Source organism: Phaenicophaeus curvirostris, chromosome 2 (genome assembly GCF_032191515.1).
Source record: "Phaenicophaeus curvirostris isolate KB17595 chromosome 2, BPBGC_Pcur_1.0, whole genome shotgun sequence".
Classification (NCBI taxonomy): Eukaryota; Metazoa; Chordata; class Aves; order Cuculiformes; family Cuculidae; genus Phaenicophaeus; species Phaenicophaeus curvirostris.
Window position 1 is genome coordinate 22,097,194 of NC_091393.1, and position 12,035 is coordinate 22,109,228.

At 40.1% G+C, this 12,035-nt stretch overlaps 2 protein-coding genes across 5 annotated transcripts in view; one reads left to right on the top strand and one right to left on the bottom strand.

Annotated features, from left to right (window-relative positions):
• Nucleotides 1–12,035, top strand: part of KLHL31 (kelch like family member 31) — a 243,792-nt gene that overhangs the window by 124,213 nt on the left and 107,544 nt on the right. The gene's annotated exons all lie outside the window — the stretch shown is intronic.
• LRRC1 (leucine rich repeat containing 1) overlaps nt 1–12,035 on the bottom strand; it is a 102,846-nt gene that overhangs the window by 54,285 nt on the left and 36,526 nt on the right. The window lies entirely within an intron of this gene.

Consider the following 12,035-nt stretch of genomic DNA (forward strand, 5'->3'; position numbering starts at 1 on the left):
GATGCAATAAGAAGAAAGAAGATTTTTCATGGATTAACTTTGGATGGTGCCTTGAAAGTATATCCTTATTTCAAGCACTGATTTTGTACCACATTCAGAAAACAGTGAATAAATCTCACAGGAGCTATGATTATGGTCTCAATAGCTTTTGAAATATGCATATTCTACCCAATGGGTTCTGCATTCCTCCTCAAGAAATACAGCTAAAAAATATATAAAGGTGAATATATTGTAGTAGCAGCGTCTTATGAATTCCATTGTCAGATAAGTGAGAATAACTCAGCTACTCTTACTCATAATCATTTGACAGAAAGAAGGTAGTAAGAAAGCCATCGTTCCAAAGACAAAAGAGAAAACTCAACCATAAAACTTTCAACACTACAAAACACAAGTCAATATGGGACACAGTACCAGACATCCTCATATAAACCAAACCAGTGGAAGGAGAGGGGGAAGAGGTGATGGAGAACCATTTATCTCAAAGAAATGCAGGTTTGCTCTTAAGCACGTGGCCACCTGCAGATTGTCATTACTTTTTTGTTTACGGGTTTTCCAGAAACCTATTCCAGGCTTCCTTTAAATTTCGCACTTTCTCTTCGGGCCCAGACTAGATGAAGCCCATGATTCACTTTTATAAAGAGTCTACAAAAAAAGATGCACACACCGCTAAGCTCCCTTGTAATCTTGTGTTTACAGATTGTCCCACATCTACTTATCTCCCTCCCCATCACGTTGAAGTGTCAATGAGTAAAATGGTGCAATCTCTTAATTTCTCTTCTTACATCAGACACCACTTTGGCTGTGGTTAAACAGAAACCTTTGTCAGCAAAACCACATTCAACAGCAAGAACTTGGGAACCACCATCTTAACCAGCCTCACCATATCATTAAAGTGGGGCGGGCCATTGAATCGGCTCAGGATACCGATCCTGCTTAAAAATAACCCATCGAAGAAGAATAACACAGATCCCTAATCCAACACAGAATAAATCCCCTTAAGCACCTGGGCTAGTACAACTGCCAGGAAGACACAAGGAAGGCATCTGTACTGTCCGAGCTAGCAGCACTACAAGGTCTAATTAGGTAGCTGTGTCTCTATGGATGATGAATTTGCATCCAACTGCACCTTATGTGTTTCAGAGACTGCCTGTGGCAGATTGCAGTCCCAGCTAAGTTCTCCTCTAATGGGAGATACAGCTTTCTGGAGGAGAAATGCTCTATTCTACAGCTATTCTCACCAACAGCATGCTCACAACTCTAAGTCTACCCTGGAACAAAGAAAAGGCACTGCCCTCTACCCCTTTAATCTATCCTTTGTACTTCTTCCAAGGTCTCGAGTCTAAATGCAATGTAAGGGGACCCCAACAGGGAAAATAGTTTCCCACCATGTAATGTAAAATAAGAGACTAAGACTCTGCCCCATTAAAAGTACTATGTTTAATAACATGGATCCATCTGAAAGAAGACAGAAAATGAGAAAAAAATCTTTGACTCATTACTCTTAAATTTCAACTACTTACAGAAAGGGGTCCTAGCAAACTCATGTGCTGCAGCTTAAAACTGGAAACCATAACAGTAATAATACAGAATAGCAGGCAAAAATGGAAAAGGCATGCTGATGTATTAAAGCACCAGCCTCTGATACATTATAGAGCAGAGGTATAGCTCCTCCTTATTCTTAACACACTGTACATTCATCAACATTTTTCTGCTTTTAAGGTATGTTAAGAGACAAGATTTTCAGTAATTTGCAAGAAAAAGCCCAGATTTCTTCCAATTTTTCAAATAAGTTTTCTGATAGAACAACACATTCTCTTCAGAAAGTCTAATTATTCCTCTTCTCAACTACAAATAAAGATTTTTCACAACATACTAAATGGAATACATTTCTTGTTTTCCCTCTGCTCTGAATTTTCTAGATGCAGTGTTATTTAAGAGTCCTTCTGAAATTTTTGAAAGGAACTAAGAGAAGCCAGACTTTATTGATTTCCAAATCTCTCCCTAATCCCAACTTTCACCTATGATGGAGAAAAAAAAAAAAACAAAACAGTTGGGGGGCCTTACTTGTTTTAATCCATAAAACAAAGGTGACCACAATCACAAAGGTGACAGCAATCTAGTCTACTCAGACAAGAGGCACGGTTCTGTCAGCAGCTGTTAACCAACTGCATTTAGAAATAGAACTGCAGGCTGTCTCCAACCCGGAGAAGTGGTCATCACTCCCCAAAAAACCAACAAAAAATAAAAATGAAAACAGAAAATGTCTGTATTCCACATCTGTATTCTAAAGGAGAAAGAAAACAAATTAAAAAAAACAACCATCCAAACAACCAAAACCAAGTATTTTTTTCCAAGACTACTATCACAAGAAGCTATTTCACAGAAACTTGTAAAAAGTATTAATACTGCAATAATTCTCACCACAATAGCTACCACACACCCTGAACGCCGAGGATGTGTGTGAAATTCCTGAGCACCAGGCAACCGCCAAACCAGGCAGAGGATGCAGTAATTGAAATAATTATAGTATTTCAGCTCAGCATTCCAGATGATTTCTGCTGTAAGGGTGGAACCAGGTAAAATTTAAAGGTACAACATGGCTAAAAATACTATTTTCAATATGAATCAGACACATTTACCCACTGCTGTACCTAAATAAGCTGCAGAAACAGGTATCCACCATGTGAGTTTGAAGAATGAGAACAAATATGAAATAAATAATCAATAACAAAACTAGCAGCAACAAGGTAATACATAAATGCCGCAAGTATCTTTCCTGAGCATCCTTTTCAGGATCTGAGAGAAACCCTTAATCCAACATGGTCTACAGAAAAGGACACACCTGGGGAACACCACAAATACTCCTCCATGTCAACCACAGTAGCCTCCTCCAAAATAAAGGCAAGACTAGAACCAGCCACCAAACCATATTGTTGTTCTTCCAAAGCAAGCCTGTTTTTCTTTAGATTAATTGTAAAGATTAGGCTGGAACACGTCCCTTACGAGGACAGGCTGAGAGAGTTGGGTTTGTTCAGCCTGGAGAAGAGAAGGCTCAGAGGAGATCTTACAGTGACCTTCCAGTAACTGAAAGGGGCTATAATAAAGGGACTGTTCACAAAGGCTTGTAGTGATAGGATGAGGGGCAATGGGTATAAACTGAAGAGGGGCAGAGTTAGACTAGACAGAAGGAGGAATTTCTTCATCATGAGGGTGGTGAGACCCTGGCCCAGGTTGCCCAGGGAAGCTGTGGCTGCCCCATCCCTGGAGGTCTTCAAAGCCACATTGGATGGAACCTTGAACAGCCTGGTCTGGTGGGAGGTGTCCCTGCCCATGGGGTTGGAATGAGATGATCTTTAAGGTCCCTTCCAACTCAAACTATTCTATGATTCTATGATTATCAATAGCAACATGCCTTCCGAAATAACCATTTCCAAAAGCAGGTTATTCTGCAGACAACAGCAACCTGCTGCAAAAGGTAGGACAACATTAACTGCAGTTTCAAAAAGAAGTTAAACAAAACTGAGACATGTTCCCTAGTTATCCTGGATGAAATCACAACATTATCAGTGTATCACATACATTAAACTATACCCTGAATTGTGACGTTCTAAAATACAAACCTCAGAGGAGTTATCCTAGCGCTTGAGCTAAATCAGGGATGCCTGTGTCATTCCCCTATTCAAGGGGATAGAAAGCCAGCCTCAAGGGTGACAAGAGACAACATTATCTGGCCCATCTTGACCCCACCCAGCCTGCAAGATGACTGGAAGCACTCAAGCACCCAGCACTCAAGCCCCAGCCATGGCTTCTGAGGAAAGCACTGGGAAGCACAGGGAGCCACACACTATTTTACTGTGAAAATGAAATTGAAAATGCAAAGGTGGAAAAGGAAATGTGGAAAAAGCTAGGAGAAAAGGATGACAAAAAGACTAACATCAAAGCTGAAGGTGCTTAGTCAATAAAAGCTGGACAACAGACTTGTCTTATTTGTGGAATCAAAGTCACACATTTTTTGACTTATGTCAAGAGCACAGCACAGCTAAGTGTGCACGACAAGAAGTCAAGACTTTGGGAAACAATGGAGCAGAGTTTGAAGAGAGATGAAGATTAACAGACCTGCAGAAATGCACAGCTCCATCTGCACCCCTTCCAGCAAGGTCAAGATAGTCAGGGGAATGCAAAATCCCACATGTAGTTTCCCACAGCTAAGTGCACAGAGAGAACCTTTCCTCCCATTTGTAAGGCTGCAAAGGGAAGGGAAAGACAGGAGAGCAGGCATGGGTCCCATATTTATAGAGAACAAGGGAAGATCCTACACAATAAGGATGACTCAGGGGAGAACACAATACAGATTCTCAATCAGGTCCGGTACTACATTTTTAATGCAGCAATAGTCACGGCTACAGAACACAGTCCAAGGATGCAGCATTCAGAAACGCAACATTAAGTCTGCATTCTGGCTATTTCCATCAGTTCGAAAGGACTTCAGCTTGCTGGGCCAGCATCTAAAGATTACTGTTACTTATTGATAACAGCCTGTCCCTGCATCTCTACTCAGCATGTGCACTCTGAAACATTCATCCTAACACTAGACTGGAAAGGAAGGGAGTTTAAAGTAGGCAACTCATTTTCTTTTTCTTTTTTTTCTTTTTTTTTGTGCAAAAAATGAACACACCAGTCTGCCAATCTTATCAGTGGTATTCTGACAACAGCATACAAGATGCATGAAACTAGCTATGTTTAAATATATTGCAGCTCATTCCCACTGCCCAAATAAAACTACCAGCAACATGTACGACCCTGCCCCAGGACACATCAGTTAGGTGACTCATCTGACAGGTGTCAATACTCTTTTGACAGGATCCTATTAAGCTACTCACCATCCTACAAAGCTTCTAGCTACTGATGCCCAAGGAGGTGGTTGAGTCACCTTCTCTGGAGGTGTTTAAGGCACAGGTGGACGAGCTGCTAAGGGGCATGGTTTAGTGTTTGATAGGAATGGTTGGACTCGATGATCCGGTGGGTCTCTTCCAACCTGGTTATTCTACGATTCTATGACTTTTAGCAGCTTTTTCCCCCCAGGAAATTACAGGATTAATCACTCACCAGCCAGCTCTCAAAATGCCACTTACTCAGACCATAAGCAACTGAAGGTATATCATGCACTTTTGGCATAGGCTCCTGTTCCAATTCACTTCCAAAAGAAGTCTCTTTCTCTCATCCTTTCTTCATTGACTGTACCATTCACTGCAGAAGGAGTCTGAGAAGACAAGTCCCCAACTCCTATGCCAATCAAATCGCAGGCTGCATCAAAAGAAGCTTGGCCAGCAGGTCAAGGGAGATTCTCACCCTCTACTCCACTTCTGTGAGACCCCAACTGGAGCACTATGTTCAGTTCTGGAGCCTTCAGCACAGGACAGACATGGATCTGTTAGAGCAAGCCAAGAGGAGGGCCATAAAAATGATCAGAGGGATGGAACATCTCTCCTATGAGGAAAGGGTCAGAGAGTTGGAGTATTCAGCCTGAAGAGAACACTGGGAAGACCTTACTGCAGCCTTTTAATATATGAAGGGGGCTTATAAGAAAGATGGAGAAAGACTTTTTACCAAGGCTTGTAGCGATAGGACAAAGGACAATGGTTTTAAATGGAAAGAGGACAGGTTTAGGTTGCATATAAGGAAGATATTTTTTATGATGAGGGTAGCGAAGCACTACAACAGGTTGCCTGGAGAAGTTGTGGATGCCCCAGTCCTAGAAGTCTTCAAGGTCAGGTTGGATGGGGCTTTAAGCAACCAGATCTAATGAAAGATGTCTCTGCCCACAACAGAAGGGTTGGATTAGGCGATCTTTGAAGGTTCCTATCAACCCAACCATTCTATGATTGTATGAAATTAGATGTGTAAACTCGGATGGTTTCAAGAACATCTGTAGCGCACACGCCCCTTTGCAGAGTTAAGTACCATTTTATTTCTTCACTGTCCGATTTATTTCACACGCACACAGTTACTATACCTGTCAGCATCATATCCTTCCATAGTGTTTGAAGAACCAGCTCCACGTGAGTTTTTGGTGCAATGACATTTCCAATGCAACAAAAGCAATATTAACTTTACAGGGAAAGATTATGCTTCTTGAATTTCCAAAGGCTGTGTTAACATATAACTATGTAATTCGTGGTCTGTACAGTCCCACTATGCATTTTGTCCTCCTTTTCAAAAGACTAAACAGTAAACCCTTTTCTGTTTCCAACTACTGCTTAATGCTGACATATAATTAAACAAAGTTATCATGAAATAACCTTAAAATTCACATTCATCACATGGCAACCCACAAATAGCAGAGAATTAATCGCAGCCAAATTCCTTTCTCAAGGAGACTATTTCTCAAAAAAGCATAGCTTAGCTTAAAGCATTTATTTTAAGCTTTAACAAGCCTCCTGCCTCTTTGTATGGTTACCTTTTGACTATGCAAACCTGTTTTACAGTGTGAATGATAAAGAAGAGCACTAATGAATATTTGTAAGATTAATTCACTAGAATTTAAATAGAGAGAACTGAAGACCACACCGAATCCCAGAAATTCTTTCATGATCCAGCAATTACAGGAAATATTAATTTCCTAAACGAGTGCACTTATCCATTTCTAAGCAAACTGTCTTCACACACATGAAATCCCATGGTTCTGCCTCAGAATACAAGGGATGCTGTTAAAACAAATGCAAAGCAAGGTAACTAGATTTAGTTTTGACGAAACTATTATAGCTCACCGGTTATTGTCAAAGATCATTCTTCCACCAGTCATTTTTGAAAGCATTCGTCCTCCTTCTTTTTGGAGGCAAAGTGATGCGAAATAACTTGCACTTAAGTTAAACACTATTCTTTCCTCTCAAGTTTAGGTGTATAACAGGCAAGGAAAAGGCACATTAGGCTTTCCATAGAAGTCCATTTCTGGAGTTTGACAAGTAGGACGGTATTCTAGTAATAACAATTCCAGTAGGAAAATCTGAAAGTAAAGATTATGTTCCTAACACTTGTCATTTGCTATAGAGCTGAGAAAAGTGAACACAAACATATAGGGGGAAAATACTCCTTCCCCAGCAGACTGATTTTAAATAGGCAGGAAAGAAAGTGAACTTGGTAATTTTGTCATCGTAGACTTAGTCAGCAAAAAACCTGAAAGCTAGAGGATGAGCTTCTGAATAGTCAGTTACTTGAATTGAACTGTCAATATCAGTAATTGGCTTGTATAAAGCTACAGGTCTTCTTCCACAAGTGAAAACAGAAAGATTAAAAACAAAAAACCAAAACAACACATTAGTAGTTTATCAGCCACTAACGGGAGGAAAGACTAAACAGACAGCCAGTAGTACAAGTCACATCCAATTTTTTAAAAAAATAGAGGTAAGTTCTACAGCTCGTGGCCATGGAATTCCCTAGATATGTAACAGAGGCAGCCTAAGCTGCTAATTAAGACTACTTTTCTACACAAGCTTGGTTTTCAGGTTGCTGAGATCAATTCTACTCTCTCTCCCCCTGGACAAGCACGGTCCAAAAAACATAGAGAACACTGAGCTCTCTATAACCTTACAAAAGCGAACATTCAGAAGAAGAGAGATTCATAATTATGGCTCAGTCTATCCACTCCTGAATGTTTTAAGGGCGCATTCTCTGATTTTCTTATCAAGCTTACTGAAACAGGTTAGCGAGACTAAGCCAATTCACCACTATTATAAGAGATTTCATTTTCAAAATATCTTCCATTCTACTCACGCAACATCAATCTTCAATGACTTAAATAAACTGAATTACCTTCTTTCAAAAAAAATATTGCTAAATATATGTTAAATATTTCTTACTTGTGTAACATACAAGATGTAACATTTCTTATTTAAAGTCCAGATGGCACTGCATTCACTACTACATTTTTAAACAGTGTTCTTGAAATAAACTTCTGAATTCCTTAACATCCAAGTTTACCATTTAGCAAACAGCTGTGATTAGCACTGAATGCTCTACCTACTCATTCTCCGTAAATATTATTTGTCATGCTAAATTCAGATAGGACAGAGTGAGAGCTTTTAATACTATCAGCCTAGCCAGACCACCAACAAGTAATTCTCCTCCTACGTATTTTCAAGATAAGACTCCCCATCACTTTTGTGGTATGATGTAAGATCAGATTTTAATCAGACATTATTATGCTAAACCTTAAAATAGGAATACATTGTATTGTTCCACACAATTTTGAGAGCATTTTCCATTCTGTGTGATGCTACCAGATCTGTAATCTACACTTGGGATATTCTAGCATATACTAAGAAAAACAGAGTCAAGGGCTGCCCCAGGAATCTATTATCAGAAGCAGCATGCTATTCTGACCTGTTTCTGGATCACCCTCATTGAGTTGCATCCTTGCACCTCTGAAGACCTTTTATTCTCCAGCTACTCCTACTCAGATCAACAATAAAGATTCAGGGTTCACAAGTTGCTGAAAACTTCAAAATCTCTAGAATTAAACATACATAAATATTAAAAAACCCCACGTTCATTGACTTTCTTTCTCTAACACAAAGTCTCTGAATATTTCTGGTTCCACGATTCTTGAAAAGCATGCCTGCAACAAATCCTTCCACAAAACAACGCTCCTATGTGCAGCAACATCTGCTCTATTGTTTTCATTATGTTTACGGTCATAATGAATTGCCTATTTCAGCATTGAACCTGCTTGGCTGTACATGCTGAGAGAAATATTTCTCTGCTTACCTGGTAATCCCCTTTCAGCAGTGAGGTCCACAAATTCATTCAGCCCACTTGCAGCTTGGGTGTAAACCAAATTCATCAGTCATCAGCATCAGAAGAATTCCCTAAATACATCTAAAGAAATTCACCCCTCCCAAATTCAGAAGTTCCTAAAGCCATGATTCGATTCTATTCAATTCTACTTTCTTGCATGACAGACTGCGCAGGTCTCTCAAAAAAAGGCAGGGGGAGTCTGTGATGATGTGGATAAAACGAATCATGATATTATTATGATCTTATGTTGAATCCTCGGGATTTGGAGATCATTTCCAAGGAGACTATCTATACATCTTAGAGTGGGGAAAAGATTTAAAGGTTGTATATAGCAGAGGAAAGCTTTTTATTTGCCATGCTAGGATTCAGGCATGCAAAACAGCCTACCTGCCAGTCAGAAATAATCTTGCATGTTAAACCTTAGCATCAAGGAAAAAAAAAAGGTGATCTGTATATTTTCCAGGCACAGTCAAGACTGCCGAAAAATAGTGAAAGCTAAAAACTGGATAAGAATTTGATATTTGGTGAGCTGACGGTCCTTAAAACGCAACATAAAGCATTTTAGTGAAGCTCTGGCCTCTGCTTCAGCTGTTCAAGAAACTTGTTGATTTTGTTGTCTCCACAGAGTTTGGCAGATAGATGTCTTATTCAAATATGTATTTCATGCTGAAAGGTCTGTTTCTTTGGCCAGGGTCAAACCCTTGTTAAGCATCCATCTGAGAATCTGATGCTAGACTAAACATCAGAGATGCACATAAAAGGCTTTCCAAAGAATGTACCTGGACTTCTTTCAGGCCTAAGAACCACAAATAAATAAACACACAAAGCTGACACAACCTCTCTTCTCTTTCTAGATGTTACATCATGAGAGCACTGTGTGCATCTCCAAGTTCCCAAATCTTTGCTGGTAAAAAGCCAACATCACAGTGGGCTTGGAGATGAAGGTGAACTAACCCTGAAGCCAACACTACAGAATGAACTCATACAGAAAAGAGAAGGTGCTGAGAACAGATTAGATTATTCATACCAGTGCAATGTATGCCCTTGGAAGGCTTACACACAAATACTTTTATTTATCCAAACAGTCTTATATACACAAATACATCCCAAATTTTTAATTTCAGGAAAAAGTTATGCCCTGTGTTTTGGGCGTGACACATATAAGGAAGTATTGAAGCAAAATCCTGGAAGCAAGTGGAAATTCCTAAATGCCTCCCATCCTGGGAGGAACAGGTTTGAGCTGCCCAATAAGCAAGCATACAGATACAGATGGTCCTGCAGAACAGGCACGGAAATTAGACTTGCTCTCATTACATGGAGAAATGCTGAAAAAGACGCTCCCACTCACAGCTTACATTGTATAACTTGTTTCTCAGAATGGTTCAACTAGCCAACAGGACAACTCCTGCTCCAAGCTGCACCCACCTAATTATCAGCTAAAATATCTCACACAGATTATCATTCACTGTTTTACTCCAGATAGCAACAACAGCACAAGTTAAGAGAACACAATTCACAGAGAAACACAATATATAGGATTGGTTATATTAAGACATCCAGTCTGTTATCAAGTCCTAAAGCAGTCTCTTGCCCTAAAATAATACATGAGCTTAAAAAAGGAATGCTTCACCTAACAAGGGAACACTTTCAGCACATATAGCAGCACTGGATAAACAGCTGGAATTGGTCACACAGAAGCAGAGCAGTTGACAGAGCTGGAGCATGGCTATGTAGAAGCAAGAGGAAAGACAAAAGGTTAAAGAGAGGCCTTGACAATGTTCTTCAAACAGTTGGAACCCTTAAACACATGCTTTTTGGCAAGACAAAGGAAAACACCAGGCAGTCAGCTGCGCCATCAAATTCCCTTGCAATAAGTGATGAAAATTTTGTGAACTGAAAAATGAAAGTTGCAGTTGTTGGTCGCCAGACTGAAAAAAATAAACCTATTACTTGCAGATCTAATGCTAGAAACGTAGTAAAATTCACTCTCAGAGGTAAGTGACCCAGAAGGACTTCAGGTTGCAGTTCTAACTGGCTACAGACAAGACCTCCCAATAATTTACAACCAAATGAGAGACAGGACAAGGCAAGAAACCAAAGCTAGTAACCTCTCAGGGAAGCCAGTACCCTTCCTCTAGTTACTGTCTGCAAAGCAGCTCCTCGTTCTTTGGGAATCATTTCAGCTTGCCATGTTTCTTGCATTCATTTTAAGAATCAGGCAGGATCCCAAATTTTTTGCCTTGGTTTTCAGTAACCGCAGAGCCTGAACAAGCCCGTCCTTAGCTGCCAGTACTGTGAAAAGTTGCATGAAAAGCTTTGTGAACCTTTACAGAACAGGAAAAATGTCACGAAAGCCCCTGCCCGTGCAATTTTTAGGTAGGGCTTTGTCATACTCACAGGGTCCACGTTAGCTGTACCTGTTAGTGCTTGCGGAAGGTTTCAAAAGACATTTTCCACTTCTGTTGCTGCTGGAATGATGCCAGCTAACAGCTTTCATACTCATGGGAAGTGGCTAAAGGAATGCCAGTCTGAACTTGACTACATTGCAGAAGCCCTTAATAACAAGAACCCTTCTGGAGGACTCCTCTGTTTAGAAACAATTGGGTTTTACTACTAGGAACTATGCTGACTCCCCACACAATCCATGTTAGAAACATTTCACTTTATGAAAGCATATCCAAGATGAACACGCCTCTAATGATACTAAGTGTATGAGTTATTGTGGTTTTTTGAATAACAACTGAAGTGGGTAAGTGCAAGGTAACTTAGAACAATGATAAGGTCAAGGTAATGATAAAGGCAGATGCAGATTAAAAAAGGGGGGAGGGAGGGGAGAAGACAGAGAACAAGCAGGTGCTGCAAGAAATTCTCTAAAATGGTATGCTACCCACTTGTCTTAAGTTCTGTGAATACTATCCCTGAAGCTGGAATAGCAAGTTAGACTCTTCAGCTTAGAAAAAAGCACCTGGGGTTACGGCAGAAAACTACAAAGGCATCAATGGCAGATCAAGTGCATAGGAATGAGCTGCTGACTGCCTCTTCCAATACTAGGGAAGGTGGGTAGAGACAGGCTCGAAAAAATCCCCAACAAATCAATGCAATCAGTAATAGACCTGTGCAGCTGCTTGTCAGGGGAGAATACTAAAGGTGTCTACACAAGCTCAAGGAGAAACTGGACAAGTACATGGAAGAGAGATTCATTATGGGCTACCAATTAGCTAACCAAAATCTAAAGCTCAGGA